This window comes from Pituophis catenifer, unplaced genomic scaffold, assembly GCF_029215685.1.
Source record: "Pituophis catenifer annectens isolate HBS135680 unplaced genomic scaffold, rPitCat1.0.hap2 SCAF_3, whole genome shotgun sequence".
In the NCBI taxonomy this organism is placed as follows: domain Eukaryota; kingdom Metazoa; phylum Chordata; class Lepidosauria; order Squamata; family Colubridae; genus Pituophis; species Pituophis catenifer.
In genome coordinates, this window is record NW_027256883.1 from 206969279 (window position 1) to 206984179 (window position 14901).

The following is a 14901-nucleotide window of genomic DNA, read 5'->3' on the forward strand; positions in this document are numbered from 1 at the left end:
GTTAGGGTTAGGGTTAGGGTTAGGGTTAGGGTTAGGGTTGGGGTTAGGGTTAGGGTTAGGGTTAGGTTGGGGTTAGGGTTAGGGTTAGGGTTAGGTAGGGGTTAGGGTTAGGGTTAGGGTTAATGTTAATGTTAGGGTTAGGGTTAGGGTTAGGGTTAGGGTTAGGGTTAGGGTTAGGGTTAGGTTGGGGTTAGGGTTAGGGTTAGGGTTAGGGTTAGGGTTAGGGTTAGGGTTAGGGTTAGGGTTAGGGTTAGGGTTAAGTTGGGGTTAGGGTTAGGGTTAGGGTTAGGTTTGTTAACACTGTGTTAACAGTTGTTAACACTGGGAACCACAAAACCCTTTTGACAATATCTCTCTCTCCCTTCCCTCCCTCCCCCCCTCTCTCTCCCTCTCTCTCTGTATCTCTCTGTCTCTGCACAGGCCACTTCTCCATCCCCCGCTGTTGCCCTTACCTTCTCAGGCCAGGTGAGGAGTGACTGGGAGGGGAGGGCTAGGGGCAGGGCCAGCCAGTGGTGGGATCACCTGACAGGGAGGCACAGCAGAGGGCCCAAAGAGCCGCATGTGGCTCCTGAGCCACAGGTTGCTGACACTTGGCCTAAGGCAGTGTAATGCTTCAGATTCTGTTCAAAAATTGTAGACTCACAGTAACCCGTTCCACTCACTGACAGCTCTTACAGTCAAGAAGTTCTTCCTAATATCTAACCTGTTTCTATATCCTTGAAGTTTCACCCATGAATTCTAGTGATGCTTTGCAGAGTCCAGAGGTATGTGTCATGGCCCAAAACTCAGACACTGATTCTGAATTTTAATTTGAAGAAGCTGTTCCAGCAGAACCTATACAATGTCAGCCTTTGGAGACACAAAGGCAAGGATTACCTAAGGTTGGTCAAATACAAGAATATAATGATGATTGCAGGCCTCCCAGCCTCTCGACCCAGGGAGCTGAGGAAAAGAGCAGAACAAAGACTTTCTCTGAGACTTCTTGCCAAGCAAGGGAGTAAATCCTTTGATTAAAGGTGGCTGGCTGAAGCCTGATTTAACCCATGATTTCTATCAAAATCAACCACCTGATCTTTGGCTCTTGCATAATGTTTGTGAGGATTCAGCTCCTGAAATTCTGACCTTTGGACTATCTGGAAACCCAGATATGGATCATGGAACTCTGGACTGAATTTTGACTATTGTTCTGCATGTTCCTTTATTAAAGGGAAATCAAACAATTCACGTAAGTTTCTTCCTGAGACTGTTTTGGTTTGCATTCCTTCTCTGCTATTATCGCCTTGATCTTGAGTAAACTGCTAATTGCCATAGCAACTGTGCATGTGAAAGTATATAATTGAAACCAGAAGCAGGATAGTATGAACATAGTTCTTCTCTGTAACTTTTGAAAACATCTGCATCTTCTGAGGCCAACTACAGAAAGCTGCCATGTAATCCTGAGAAGAAAAATGGCTACTTTAAAGAGCTGCAGACAGGCAATAAATTCACAGTCTTACCTGTCAAAAGCACATTTCCCAAATTATTTCCTGAGCCTTGTTCAACCCTTCTGGGAGAGATATCTTGGCAGGGCTCCTTAAACTTTAGGCTGCTCTTGAAAACCCCATTGTTGAATGACACCGTGATGTAAGTTCACAATTAAGCAATTGTGAGGTGATCAGGGGAATTCTTTTCTGAATAGCTTTATAATATGAAGCATAAGATTCTTTAAATGAGGCCAAGGGAGTGGCCACAGTTCAGTGGTCAAGTAGATGCTTAACTTGCAGAAGGTGTCAAGTTTAATATTCAACATTTATTTATTGATTTGATTTATACCACATCTTTCTGCTCTGGCAAGTGCTCAAGGTGAACATCTTCAACAGAAGAAAAATATGCTCAGAAGGGCTGATGTGAAGCTCCGGGGAGAATCTCTATCACTATCTTGACTTTACTGGAAAGACATTTTGGCAGTTGTCTGAATTTATCTGGAGGTTACTATTGGGGAAATCTGCTTTACTGGTTGGCATACCTAATTTTACCTACGTTGTTGGTTAGAAGAACAGGTCTATGAAAACTCAACACAACCAACTCACCATGGCCAACTAGCCATACCCAACTTCCCACAGGACAACTCACTGCAGGACAAGAGTTACACTAATAATCTTGAAATGTTTGTAAGTGAGGAGTAAATTACTTTGTGTTGGTTTTTAGATGCAATTTTGAAGAAATACTGATTGAATTTGGGTCTTTGAAGTAAGGGAAATATATGAAATACTGATTGTTAAAATGATAAATGAATATTATAAACAGCTGTTTAGATTTGGAATTTAAGATTTAGGGTGATATTTAATAGAATGTTAAATGTTAGAACAAGATGTTAGTCAGGTTTCGAGGTCATCTCAAATAAATTGCATTTCAAACAAAGTCTTTGAAGAAAAATTCCCATTTATTAAGCACGACATTCTAAATCTGACTCCATTGAAGCCAACACTGACTTCCAAACCCAAAACCCTCCCTTTCCATTCCCCACTCCCCTGCACTCATTGGCCATCTTCTAAGTCATTCTACCCCTAATCTACTGCTCCAGCTCAAAGGAATTTCCCCCCTCCCATCCCATAAGTAGGTGAAAAGTCAAACGTCCCTTTCCAGACGCCTCCACTTCTCCTTCTTATGTCAGCACTAGAGTAAATGCAGCTTGAAGTGCTGACAGTTAGATTGAATGGAAAAATTGGGTTTAGAACTTTTTTCCTTTTTTTTTTCTTTTTCTTCTTTTTTTCTTCTTTAAGATGGTAATGGATGCGGCTAATGGAGGCTATTGGTGGCAGAAGGCGGTCCCGTAAGTACCCCGGCCCTAAGCCATGGAGCGCTTTAAAGGTGATCACCAACACCTTGAAGTGCACCCGGAAGTCCACCGGAAGCCAATGCAGCTCGCGCAGGAGAGGAGTCACATGGGAGCGCCCCGTCGCTCCCATAATCCCCCACGCGGCCGCATTCTGCACCAGTTGGAGCCTCCAGGTGTACCCCAAGGGGAGCCCCATGTAGAGAGCGTTACAATAGTCCAGACGAGAAGTGACGAGTGCTTGAGTGACCGTGCGTCACTCAATCAGACCGTGATTCAGCCCTAGTTCTTACTTCTGGCTCATTGTAATATACTTCCATTGGATCAAGCGATTTTTCGCTTCAAATCCAGAGCTGAAATGAATAGTTTGCTGGAAATAACCCTGCAGTCTTGCATGAACTAATCCAAAGGCATATATCTGAAAATCTGCAAAAGTTAAATTTAGGTGGTACAAAAACAAAGCAACAACGACTACTGTACATCCTACCCCCTCTTCAAATCGAGAATCCCCAGAGGTACCAGAATTGCAACACACAGTCCAGTTTTTTCCTTACAATCTCAGCACAACTAACAAGTGCCGACCTACTGTGTTCAAAATCTTTTTTTCATCAACTGACGAAGGAAATATTGTTTCAGTTCACCTCTACCGCACATGAAAAAGCAGCGGATAAAAGGTACCAAGAGTGCTGTTTGCTAAATATAAAGTGAGATTCAATTTACTGTACTCTCCAGTAATATGTTTCATAAAGGATGGATGTCAGCTTCTATATGTTGGATTGGCAAAATGGTGGAAGGGACTTTGATCGGATGTTTTGTCCAGGCATTGTTTATTTATTGTTTATTTCTTCGTTTATTTATTTTTATCTCACCTTTATTTCGGTCTATTTTTTTTATCATCCTAGTAGTATGGTGCTAGGAAGAGAAATAAGATTCAAAGATGTGATGTTGAACTATGCCTAAAGAGGCTTGGAGTTTACTGAATTATCAAGCATTTAGGATTTACAGCAGAGGGGGGTTTCACCAATGGTGGGATTCAGCCAGTTCGCACCAATTCAGGAGAACCGGTTGTTAACTTTCTGAGCAGTTTGGTGAACTGGTTGTTGGAAGAAATCATTAGGGCAGAGAACCGGTTGTTAAATTATTTGAATCCCACCACTGGGTTTCACATAATTTTACCACCAGTTCGCTGCGCACCAAAAATGCGAGCGCGCATGGCTTCCGCACATATGCTTTGCTCATGTGTGCAGCTTGCATGCATGCACATGGCTTAGAAAATGTGGCTAAATAGGATGGTGTAGAGCAGGGGTAGGTGGGCAGGCCCAGCCCACCTGCAGGTTGCCACTACTGGTTCACCTGAACTAGTCCGAACCGGCTGAATACCATCTCTGATTTACAGTAAATGGACTATAGTTCAGAGTTGGTTTAACTCTGCCATAGCCAGGTTAAAGCTTTAGAATGGTGTGGTGGCCTAGAGGAGGAGTTCTCGCCTCACAATCAGGAGGCTGTGTGTTCAATCCTAGGTAGAGACAAATATTTCTCCCTCAGGGAACATTATATCTGCTGAATACAACTCCACATTGGCGATAGGAAGGGCATCCGGCCAATAAACACTTAGCTCCATTCAGTTGTCCAGACTCCGCCCTGCAAGGGATTATGGGGCCATTAAAAGATGACGATAGCCAGGTTAAAACTTTAGTTTGATGGAAAGTGTCCAGTTTTCACCGTTGAACTTAATTTTGTATTAATATAAAGGAAAGATTGACCTATATTATTCTGAACTGATGGAAAGTGTCCAGTTTTCATCTTTTTATTTAAATTTGTACAGAGGAAAGACTGACCTAGATTATTTTATAGGGTCCTTGGTGCTCTCTGAGATGGTGGTTTTCTTTCAGGCATTTCATTACCAAACTGTCAGGTTCCGGATTTCCGCTGTGAAATAAGACTCCAAAGCAGAAGTTATCTGTGTTTTAGCAATCTTTATCCTCGGCTTCGGCACGAACCAAGAAACACCCGTGGAGAATGGTTTATTGTCAGCACTATCGCGCAGTGCTTCCCATCACCTTTTAAAGCTACCCGCTAATCCCGTGACTCCACCCCCAAAGCTAGTTACATTTCATCATCGTGGGTATGATACACAAAGCTCCGCCCCTCCCGCTCGTCAAAACACTAAGGAATAGTCTTTAATATTAGAAGCCGCGTAGTTACTTCCAGGTTCGCCTCTCAGCTGTGCAGTTGCGATAGCGTTGGAGCCAGGGGTGGGTTCTAAATACTTTTACTACCAGTTCTGTGGGCATGGCTTATTTTGTGGGTGTGGCTTGATGGTCATGTGACAATTATTTAGGATTTAGCAGAGGTACTGGTCTACCAGGCTTTTAACTGCTTGCAGAGCTATACTGGTCTACTCATTTGTTTTTGGAGGCACTGGTCTACCCATTTATTTTTGCAGGTACCGGTCTACTCATTTGTTTTCTTTTAACACTGATCAGCTGTAGGGCGGCTCTTTGAAGCCCCGCAGCAAGAGTTTAAACAGTTTTTTTTCCTTCTAGCCGATTAGCTGGGACTCAGGAGGCAGCAAAAGATTGGGGTGGGGCCAAATAAAAGGTAAGAATAATGCAGGGGGGCGGAGGTGGGGGAGGCAGGGGGTAGGGGGCTGGGGGGCAAAACCGGTTCGGTGACATCATATCGTCACCCCTACCGGCTCGGCGGAACCGGGCGGAACCGGGAGGAACCCACTACTGGTTGGATCTGCTATAATGGAGGCTCCCTCAGGGCAGCCATCCTATCCAAGGTTTTCACATCCCGGCGGCTGCTACAGAAATGGCTAGCAGGGTGGAATCAGCAACGGTACGCACTCTGGCCATGACAACTGGTAAGTGGGGTTTCCCCCCCCCGCCCACCTGAATGACAACCACAACGCGTTGAGGTTGATACAAACAAGATAACATCATCATTGCCAGAAGGGAGTGGGTTTTGCTTTCTGCTTATATACTACTAACTCTCACCCTGATCAAGGAATAACCAGGAACATTCTCACCAAGACTGACAAGGCAAGCCACTAGCTTATAAACAGAATGCAGACCCCACTCCCTTTTAGCACTGATGGCATCACCTGGTTTGGTAATGAAATGTCTGCAAGAAAACAACTCAGCTCAGAGAGCACCAAGGATCCCACAAGTTCAACCTGGAGCTACAAATATTCTCTTCTAACATTCATAGAACTGCTGAAAGGAACTTCTAAAAGTTCAACACCAGCGGTGAGTTTCACAAATTCTTACCACCAGTTCGCCGCCTGCGCGCACGCTCATTTTGCTCGTGCCCTTTTCACACATGCGTCCGGCCTTCCACACATGCTAACTGTCTGTCAAGTTTCTGAAAGATGCCCTAATTAATTCATGAGCCATGATCCAAACTTCAAAGGAAATATAGACATTTATTAGGAGCAACATTCCGGCAATACTCGGATGCAGTTAGGACTGATCCCACGTAGATTTACGTTCCCCTATGACCCTGTCTCTCCCCTCCTCTCTAGCCATGTCATAAATCACATTCTCCAATTAACCACTTTGGCTGGCTGTGAAACCTAACACCCTCCTTCTGATTGCGGTCAGAAAGAATGTATGGAATTCACTTCAGTTCTCCCTCCCTCCTGCTCATGGCAACTTGAAAGCTTTGCAAGTTGACATTCACCTTCCATGCATGCGCCTGGCCTAGAATACATGGCTAAATAGGAAGCATTATGCTGGGGTGGGGGACAGGATGGGGGATGGGGGGACGGGGCCCGAACCAGTACAAACCATCTGAATACCACTTCTGTTCCACACCCATTTGCACTATTCAGGTGACCATGAGGGCACAGATAAACCTCCCTGTGGCCTCAAAGACTCTCAGAGAGAGTACTAATGACCAGATGACTGCAAGGGATATAATCCTTCCATTCTCACCATTCCGTCAGAACTGAAGAAGCTTCTCAGATGACCAGTGAAACAACTTCAAGGAAAAACACAGAAAGTCCAGTTGCCTCTTGAAAAAGCACCTTTGGGACACTGCTCAGAAGGAGAAGCTGCAACACCAACCAGGATTCTCAATTTTCACCACCGCAGCTGCAATTCCAGAGACCGTTTCCCAGGCTGAGGTTCACTAGCACCAGAGATAAATGTTTCAAGGAAGAGACCTTGGAGGTCTTCTAGTCCAACCCCCTGCTTAGGTAGGAAATCCTATACCAGGGGTGTCAAACTTGATTTCATTGAGGGCCACATCAGGGTTGTGTTTGACCTTGGGGGGCCATGGTGGGTGTGGCTAGCTCAATTTACCGAGCTAGACCGAGATGACCTTCGCACAGTCACTCATGCCCTGGTTACTTCCCGCTTGGATTACTGCAATTCTACATGGGCCTGCCCCTGAGATGCACCCGGAGACTCCAGCTGATCCAGAATGCAGCTGCACGGGTTGTTATGGGAGCCCCTCGTTACTCCCATATAACACCCCTCCTGTGTGAGCTGCACTGGTTACCAGTGGTTCTCCAGGTCCGCTTCAAGGTGCTAGTCCTCACCTATAAGGCCCTTCATGACTTAGGTCCGGGATATTTGCATGACCTTCTCCTGCCTGCCTCTCACCGTCCTGTTCGCTCTCATAGGGCCGCTCTCCTCAGGGTTCCGACGGTGAGCCAATGTCGTCTTGCTGTGCCCAGGGGTAGGGCGTTCTCTGTGGGTGCTCCCACCCTCTGGAATGAATTACCTACTGAGCTCCGGACGGCTCCTGATCTCCGCTCCTTCCGTCGGGACTTGAAGACTTGGCTTTTCAAACAAATAGGCTGAGACTGATTCCGGACTTTATTATTTACTACTAATTAATTATTTGGATTAAATTATGATTTTATTGTACTTGTTTCTTAACTTGTGTTCACCACCCTGAGTCTTTCGGGAGAATGGCGGCATATTTATTTATTTATTTATTTATTTATTTATTTATTTATTTATTTATTTATTTATTTATTTATTTATTATTCAAATTTCTATACTGCCCTTCTCCTTTTGGACTCAGGGCGGTGAACAGCCAAAATAAAAGCATTTGTACATAAAGTACGATTAAAAATAGATTTAAAATAATGAAATTTGGCCCATAGTTTAAAATTTATCAATTTAAAATCCATATCAAAATTTAAAACCAACCATAAAATCATAAAATCAAGAGAGACCGGCTAACTGAAAGAGATGAGTTTTTAGGGCCCGACGAAAAGTCTGGAGGTCGGAGATTACTCGTATCTCTGGGGGTAGATTGTTCCAAAGGGTAGGTGCCACCACAGAGAAGGCTCTCCTCCTGGGGGTCACCAGCCGGCATTGTCTAGCCGACGGCACCTTGAGGAGGCCCTCTCTGTGGGAGCGAACTGGCCGGTGGGAGGCAATTGGTGGCAGAAGGCGGTCCCGTAAGTACCCTGGCCCTAAGCCATGGAGCACTTTAAAGGTGATCACCAACACCTTGAAGCGCACCCGGAAGTCCACCGGATAAATTTCAGCCGTGTTGGGGGTGCCTGTGGGGGCCCAAGTGCTCTCCCTGCAAAAATGGGCTCCCAAGCTCTGTTTTCAGCTGCAACGGCTCCCTGCAACCCTCTGCAAATGAAAATGGATCTCAGGAGGGCCACCTACAGCCCTTGCAAGCTCCATTTTCGGTTGCAATAGCCTCCTGCAACCTGCTGCCAGCGAAAACGGAGCTTGGGAGGAGTGCCTGCGGCTCTATTTTCCCTGGCAGAGGCACCCGTGGGCCAGTCCTTTGCTGTTTCTAGGACGGCCCCACGGGCCAGATCCAAGCACTCTGGGGGGCAGATCCTGCCCATAGGCCTTGAGTTTTACACCTATTACGAGTATCCCAGAAGAAGGAAAATTAGCTTTTCAGAAAGATGTGGGAGGTACACAGATGGGCATTAAAATCCACCAATATTATGGAAAGCTGCGTGCAAAAGTTTTTATGTTTCAGAATATTTCAGGCAACGGATACACTTTTTTCTTGTTTTTTTTAAAAAAACAAACAAACCCAGAGTAATGCTCCATTAAGGCAGATGTTAACAAGGAATTAATTTATGCTGATTTTCACATTGACACTTCCATCATTCGTTATCTATTGTTCACAATTGTTAAGTAATGTTACCATTAAGATTTATTATATGCTCACTTCAAAAGACTCTGGGTGGCTTGCAACATATCAAATATGCAATTCGAACATAACAATGAAACATAACAGCCTGGATAATAAAAACAACAACAACTAAGCACTACATCAAAGCACTATAGGGGTTCCACAAACACACTCACCCTAGGCCCAGAAAGAGAGCCAAGACTTAAGGGCCTTGTGCACTTAGAAAAATTGTTGCTGTAAGTCTTTTGGGTATTTTTTCCCCCTCTGCACTTTCATATTGGGCTTCTATTGTATTTGTAAGCCAGCAAGTCATTTAGATTGTGGCGAGGTCAAAAGATAAGGAAGGTGGAGAGAGAGAGACAGAGAGAGTGAGAGATAGAGAGACAGAGACAGAGAGGCAGAGAGAGTGAGAGAGTGAGAGACAGAGAGGCAGAGAGGCAGAGACAGAGAAAGAGACAGAGAGACAGAGACAGAGAGACAGAGGCAGAGAGGCAGAGAGAGGCAGAGAGAGTGAGAGACAGAGAGACGGACACAGAGAGGGACAGAGAGATAGAGATAGAGAGGCAGAGAGAGACAGAGACAGAGAGGCAGAGAGAGACAGAGAGACAGAGGCAGAGAGGCAGAGACAGAGACAAAGAGACAGAGACAGAGACAGAGAGGCAGAGAGAGACAGAGAGACAGAGGCAGAGACAGAGGCAGAGACAGAGAGACAGAGGCAGAGAGGCAGAGAGAGGCAGAGAGAGTGAGAGACAGAGAGACGGACACAGAGAGGGACAGAGAGATAGAAATAGAGAGGCAGAGAGAGACAGAGACAGAGAGGCAGAGAGAGGCAGAGAGAGACAGAGGCAGAGACAGAGGCAGAGAGACAGAGACAGAGAAAGAGAAAGAGAAAGAAACAGAGACAGAGAGACAGAGAGAGAGAGAGAAAGAAACAGAGACAGAGAGACAGAGAGAGAGAGAGAGAGAGACAGAGACAGAGACAGAGACAGAGACAGAGACAGAGACAGACAGACAGAGACAGCCCCCACTATTAATTCTAGGGTCCTTGGTGTTCTCTGAACTTGGTCATTTTCTTGCAAACATTTCATTATCAAACTAGGTAACATCATCAGTGCTAGAAGGGAGTAGGGTTTGATGTCTGTTGATATACTGGCAAAGTCAGTGTGGATGGGACGTGTTCTTGGAAGTTCCTTGATTAAGCTGTTGTTTATTGTTTACTGTTTGTCTGAGTTGGTAATTCCTTGATTAGGGTATTGTTTACTGCTCGCTATTAGCTCTGTTGGTTAAACACTCAAGAGTCCTCCCCCCACTGAATATAAGAGCAAGTACTCATGGAGAAAAATGAAATTACACCGGCAATTGTAATTCAGAATTCACTTGCAGCTCTGAGGGCTGAATGGTAAGTTAATTTTGTCTTAATGGATGTAACAGGTGTGCTTCCCATTCAAGAAAAGTCATCTCTTAACGCAGAGAGCAAGAGAGTTATGAATGGGACTGACTGACTCCAGTTAAGATGAAGCATTCAAAATGGAAATGTATTAAAAGGGAAACCCCACTTCTCAAAAACTATTTATTGCAGCTAGTACCTAAATTTCTTGCTGGGGTATTCGGGGAGCATTTCAGAGAGAACTATCTCACTGGAACTCAGAAATTCCTCTGCCATTTAAGAGCTCTTAAATCCTAGTTATGATAATCAAGTCTGCCTCCAGTGGATCTGAGTATGTGGTATCGTGGTTTGTTTGCTGGTGGTGACTAGGAATCTCTTTGAACGATGAACAGAAACATAATTACATGAAGATTTCGTTTGAAGGCTGTCAGGCTGTTTGCATTGGAAGGTAAGTGTTGAAAAGAAGACAAGAGCATTAAGCAGTGTTTATTGTCAAAAGAGAGTACCAATAGAGCCTTGGTGGCGCAGCAGAGTAAAGCACTGTTAAGATAACACCAGCTGCCTGCAATTATTGCAAGTTCAAATCTCACCAGGCTCAAGGTTGACTCAGCCTTCCATCCTTTCGAAGGTAGGTAAAATGAGGACCCGGATTGTAGGGGCAATAAGCTGACTTTGTATAAAAAAGAACACCGCTTAGGAGGGGCTGAAAGCCCTACTAAGCAGGTATATACAAAAAGTATGAAGGCTATTGCTTAACGCATTGTAAGCCACCCTGAGTCTCCGGAAAAGGGCGGCATATAAATCGAACCAATAAATAAATAAATAAATAAATAAATAAATAAATAAATAAATAAATAAATAAATAAATAAATAAATAAATAAATAAATGTAGAGATTCTCAGTCTCCGGAAAAGGGCGGCATATAAATCGAACCAATAAATAAATAAATAAATAAATAAATAAATAAATAAATAAATAAATAAATAAATAAATAAATAAATAAATAAATAAATAAATAAATAAATAAATAAATAAATAAATAAATAAATGTAGAGATTCTCAGTCATCCAGGTCATGGTTGTTACAGGATTTGGGATTGGCTAGTTTAGATAAAAGAAGGACTAAGGGGGATATGATTCCCGTATTTGAGGGGCTGCAACAAAGAAGAGGGGGTCAGCCTATTTTCCAAAGCACCAGAGGGCAGGACAAGAAACAATAGATGGAAAATAATCAAAGAGAGAAGCAACCTGGAATTAAGGAGAAACTTCATAATAATGAGGACAATTAACCAGTGGAACTGCTTGCCTTAAGAAGTTGTGGGTGCTTCATCACTGGACGTTTTTAAGAAGAGACTGGATAGACGTCTGAAATTGTTTAGGGCAGGGGCGAAATCCAGCAGGTTCTGGAAAACCGGTAGCGGAAATTTTGAGTAGTTCAGAGAACCAGCAAATACCACCTCTGGCTGGCCCCAGAGTGGGATGGGAATGGAGATTTTGCAATATCCTTCCTCTGGAGTGGGGTGGGAATGGAGATTTTGCAGTATCCTTCCCCTGCCATGCCCACCAAGCCATGCCCAGCAAGCCACACCATGCCCAGCAAGCCACACCCACAGAACAGGTAGTAAAAAAAAACTTGGATTTCACCACTGGTTTAGGGTCTCCTGCTTGAGTAAGAGGTTGGACTAGAAGACCTCTAAGGTCCCTTCCAGCTTCTATTCTATTCTACTGTGCTTTACTCTACTCCATATTCTATTCTATTCTATTCTATTCTATTCTATTCTATTCTATTCTATTCTATTCTATTCTATTCTATTCTATTCTTTTTTTTAAAAAAAATTTGATTTTATTATAACATATAGTGATACAATCGGTACATTTTCGGTTCATTGGTGCAGTTATATACATATATACATCTACATACATTATTGCTTGTCTTTTGTTGATATTGTTTCTTGAAGCTAGATTTAATTTCAAACACTTAAAAATAATAGTGCTCAACTCCCTAAGACTAAATCTAATACTATTCATATAGATTTTGTTAATTAGTTAAAATTTAATCTCTATTACCTTCTTTATTTCTTTCCCCCATCCATTCGTACTACATGTCCCACACGCTATAAAATTCTGAATCTTCTCTGTCATTAATTTCTGAAGTCAATTTGTTCATTTCGGCGCACTCCAATATTTTTCCAATAACATGTTCTTGAGGTGGTATTTGTTTTTCTTTCCAATACTGGGCAAAGGAAATTCTAGCGGCTGTCAGAATATGTATAATTAAATATTTTTTCTTTTTTGCATATTCAGTTTTCAAAATTCCCAGGAGAAAAGCTTTTGGGTCAAAATCAAAATTTTCTTTTATTATTTCTCTAATCCACACCCATATCATCCTCCAGAATTTTTGTGCCTGATTACATGTCCACCAGCAATGATAAAAAGTACCCTGCTGATGGTCACATTTCCAACATTTAGGGCTCGAATTGGGGTAGATCTTCGCTATCCTGGCTGGGGCCATATGCCATCTATAAAACAGCTTGTATTGGTTTTCCTTATAAGCCGTCGCCTTTGTCATTTTAAGGTTATTATTCCATATTGAATCCCATTCGTTCAAATTTATATTCTGTCCTATATTTTTGGCCCATGCTAACATCGGTTCTTTAACTACTTCCTCTGCCATATCGTACTCCAATAAGTAATTATATAATTTAGCTAACATTTTGTCATCCGTACCCATCCATATCTTATCAAATCCATTTATGCTCATTTCAATGCCAAATTCCTCCTTATCTTTTTTATATCTGGATTTAATTTGGTTATATGGCCACCAGTCTATAGAAATACCTTGTTCCATCAATTCTTCCCTTGTTTTAAGGTTCCCTCCCCCATCTAATAATTCATTGTATCTGAACGTTTTACCCATTTCTAATACATTTGGATATATTATAGCCTCCATGGTGGAAAGCCATCTCGGAATTTTCCTATAGTGCTTCTGTCTCATCTCTCCCCATATTTGTATTTTATGTCTATGGAAGTAAGTTTTTATCTTCTTCCCAGTATCCCAGAGATAATACTCTGGTTTCTCTTCAGATCATATAAATCTTTCGCCTTTTCTATTCTATTCTATTCTATTCTATTCTATTCTATTCTATTCTATTCTATTCTATTCTATTCTATTCTACTCTACTCTACTCTACTCTACTCTACTCTACTCTACTCTACTTTATTCTATTCGCTTCTATTCGCTTCTATTCTATTCTATTCTATTCTATTCGCTTCTATTCCACTCCCTTAATATCTATTCTATTCCATTCCATTCCATTAATACCCACTCCATTCCATTCCCTTAATATCTATTCTATTCCATTCCATTCCATTCCATTCCATTCCATTCCATTCCATTCCATTCCATTCCATTCCATTCCATTCCATTAATATGTATTCTATTCTATTCTCCTCCATTCCATTCCATTCCCTTAATATCTATTCCATTCCATTCCGTTCCATTTGATCATCTATTGTTGATGGGAGAGGATACTTAGATGCATTGTTGATGGTTTTGATTAGCGTAAATAAATCTTCTTTTGCAATCTCCTGCTAGCCTAACTCTTCCTAAGAAATGGACTGAAGTGCACAGCAGTGGGAAAAAGAACCCTCTGTATGTAATAGAAGCAATATATCTTAAACTTAAATTATTTAGATTGTACAGTTGTCTCAAAGTTAAATTATTCAAACTGTAACAGCTTTTCCCCTTTATTGTTATGAGGTGTTTGTTTGCATCAGGATAAGCTCTTTCTTTTCTTATTTTTTTGCCAAGAAAGCTGTCTCAAAAGGCCTCGTTTTGAAAAGCTGAGATTATTTAAATCCCACGCAAGTTGTAAATGCTACAATGCAAACTGGCTCTCTTTCAGCACCTTGGACAGGTGTACAGGGAGCGGCATAGCGTTTAATCCTATTAAATGCACGCAACTGACTAGAATGGAATGGTAACTTGAATGGATTTTTAATGCAAGATATTATACCAGCTTTGTTAATTATTTTGAATTTTATAGGGAAGGCGTGCTTTATTTTTCTTGAGGAAAGGTTGATCCAAAGTTCAGAGCAGTAAATATAAACTGTGAAGAACTACGTGGGTTTTCATTCTACACATTAATTATCGTGGGTCACAAGGTTGCTTAGATCTAAACCAGGGGTCTGCAACCTTAAGCACTCAAAGGGCCATTTGGACCCGTTTCCCACAGAAAAGAAAACACCGGGAGCCACAAAACCTGGGTGGGCGTGGCCAACTCGATGTCACTCACTTCCACCAGTCACATGACACACACACACACACACACCAGCCATGCCTACCCAGCCGGTCATTAGGGCAGAGAACCAGTTGTTAAAAAGCACCGGGAACCACAAAACTCTTTTGACATCTCTCGCTCTCCCCTCCCTCCCTCCCCCCCCTCTCTCTCCCCCTCACTCTGTATCTTTCTATGTCTCTCTCTCTCCCCCTCTCTCTGTATCTCTCTCTCCCTCTCCCTCTGTATCTCTCTATGTATCTCTCTCTCCCCCTCACTCTGTATCTCTCTCTC